This window comes from Eschrichtius robustus, unplaced genomic scaffold, assembly GCF_028021215.1.
Source record: "Eschrichtius robustus isolate mEscRob2 unplaced genomic scaffold, mEscRob2.pri scaffold_713, whole genome shotgun sequence".
Classification (NCBI taxonomy): domain Eukaryota; kingdom Metazoa; phylum Chordata; class Mammalia; order Artiodactyla; family Eschrichtiidae; genus Eschrichtius; species Eschrichtius robustus.
This window is the reverse complement of record NW_027175589.1, coordinates 62501-65000: the sequence shown is the minus strand read 5'-3', so window position 1 is coordinate 65000 and position 2500 is coordinate 62501. Positions and strand designations below refer to the sequence as shown.

The following is a 2500-nucleotide window of genomic DNA, read 5'->3' as shown; positions in this document are numbered from 1 at the left end:
CGTCCCTCGAGGTTTGGGTCCGAGGGTTCCGGGGGGGCCGAGCCCCCCCCACAACGCGCGCCTCCGTCTCCGGCGCCGGTCACGCCCCCCCGTTCGCGACCGCTTCCCCCGCGCGGAGCCTCCGGTGCGTCTCGGGATGGGTGGCGTGGCGGCGGCGGCTCCACCGTGGGGCCGCTCGCCCGCCCCGTCGCCTTCCCGCCGCCGGCCCTGGACCGGTTCCTTCCCGGCCGTCGGTCCTCCGCTCCGGGCCCTCCGCCCCCTCGCCGTTCGCCTCGGCCTGTCCTCCGAGCCTGGGGCCTCTCCTCCGTCGTCCGTCGGGCTCTCTCTCTTTCCCGCCCTCCCCCCCCCGTGTGCCCCCTGCCCGCTCGTTCCCCCGCTTCCCGTCGGAGCCTCCCTTACCGCCCTCGGTGGCGATAAGGGGGCCCGGGACGCGGGTGCGGGGCAAGGGCCCCGGGTGGGGGGGCGGGGTTGGGGTTTAGGAGAAAAGAGGGCCGCGCCCGTGCCCGGGCGCGAGCGGGAGGTCTCCGCCCGGCTTGGGGGACACGGTGGGGGCCTCGTCGGGCGGTGGCAGTGGTTGTCTCGTGTGGCGGTCGGCCCGGCGCCCGGCCGGGGCCCCGTGTCACGGGCCGGTAGCGCCGAGGCCCCGCGTGCTGCGGGCGGGCGCGGGCGGAGAGCGTGTCGGTCGGTTGTCGGGGCGGCGGCGGCGAGCGTGGGGCGCTCCGTCCCCCCCGCCTCGCCCGCCTCCCCCTCTCCAGGTACCTAGCGCGTCCCGGCGCGGAGGTTTAAAGACCCATGGGGGGGTCGCCCGTCCGCCTTGGGGTCGGGGCGGTCGGGCCCGCGGGGAGTCGGGAGGCCCCCTCCCTTCTCCCCCAGACTCCGCTTTCCCACCCCCACCCCCACGGGGCCGGGGCACCGCGCCGCGCGCCACTGGTCCTCCCCGCCGCGGCCGTCGGGAGGGGGCTACCCGGCGGCCGTGGTGCGGGCCGGGCCCGTGTGCCGCGTGAGTGCGGGCCCCGCGTCCCTCGCGGGGTGGGGGGGGGGTGAGGTGGGAACCCCCCGGGCGCCTGTGGGGTGTCCGAGCCCGCCCCGCCTGCGGGTCGGTGCCGGGCGCCCCGTCGTGAAACCTTCCGGCCCCTCCGGTCTGCTGTTTTCTGTCTGACTTGGCCGGCCAGAGGCAACCCCTCCGGGGGATGTGCCGTGCCACCGGCGGGGACCCCGCCGAAACGCAAAGAAACCAAACTCGTACGACTCTTAGCGGTGGATCACTCGGCTCGTGCGTCGATGAAGAACGCAGCTAGCTGCGAGAATTAATGTGAATTGCAGGACACATTGATCATCGACACTTCGAACGCACTTGCGGCCCCGGGTTCCTCCCGGGGCTACGCCTGTCTGAGCGTCGCTTGACGATCAATCGCCCCCCGGGGGTGTGCGCGCGTGCGTTGCGTGTGTGTGCGCTCGCGCGCGCGCCTTCCCGGGGTGGCGCGGCTGGGGGTTTCCTCGCAGGGCCGCCGGGGCCCTCTGTCCCCCTAAGTGCAGACGCGGCGCCCCCCCCCCCGCCTCGTGCTGAGGCCACGGGGGGGCCCGCTGCCCGCGAGAGGGAAGAGAAGGGAGAGAGAGCTCGCGACGAGGTCCCTGGCCGTTGGCCTCCGCGGTCGGTCCCCTTCGGGAAGCGCCCTCGCGCCGCAAGCGGTCTTTGGGCGTACCCCCGGGGTGTCGGTGGGCGGGGACGGTCCCGCGCCCTCGCGGCCGGGGCCCGCTGTGGTGGCGTGGCGGGGCCGCGTCCGTTCCGCCGTCGTTCGCCGCCCGCCCCCGGCGGCGGCGGCGTCCCGGCGACGGACGTCCGGCCCGCCTCCTCCGCGGCGCCCCGAGCCGCGCGTCCGGGGTCCGTGCCCGCCCCCGCCGCCTCGCCTCGCCGTGTCGGGGCGGGCGGCTCGGGCCGAGGCCGAGTCGTGCGTGCGCGGCCGCGCCCCGGGGATGCGTGCCCCGGCGGCGACCCGCGGGACGCCGCGGCGTCGCCTGCCGCCGCGCGCTTTCCCCCGGGCTGCGGCCGCGCCGCGCTCCGTGCCCGCTCCCGAGCCCGCGGTGGGCGTCTGTGGGTGGGTGGACCGGGGCGCTCGGCGTCCGTCGCTCGTCGCGGCGGGGGCGTCTCGCGGCTGCGTGGAGGACGCGGTGTGCGGCGTTGGCGGCGCGAGAGAGAGAGAGAGAGAGAGAGTGAGTGGTGGGAGTGAGTCGCTCGGTCGGTCGGGCGTGGAAGGAGGCGCGGGGTGAAGGAGGGCCCGGCGGTCGGGGGGCGACCGCCGGGTTTTCTCCACCACACCCCCGTGCCTTCCACGCCGTCCGCCGCTCTCCTCTCCTGTCCGTCCCCTCTCCTCTCCTCTCCTCTCCTCTCTCCTCTCCCGTCCCCCCGTCTCCCGTCCTCTCTCCTCCGTGACGACGCCGCCTCCGGGCCGCGCTCGGGTGTCGGTGCGTTTCCCGGCCCCGCCCGCTCTCCGCCCCGCGC

The 2500-nt window shown here is 77.0% G+C and overlaps 1 non-coding gene across 1 annotated transcript; it reads left to right on the top strand.

The window, feature by feature from the left end:
* Nucleotides 1-1246: 1246 nt before the first annotated feature.
* Nucleotides 1247-1399, top strand: LOC137758181 (5.8S ribosomal RNA). Its single transcript, XR_011072839.1, has one exon. It is a non-coding gene; the product is annotated as a 5.8S ribosomal RNA (ribosomal RNA).
* Nucleotides 1400-2500: the final 1101 nt, after the last annotated feature.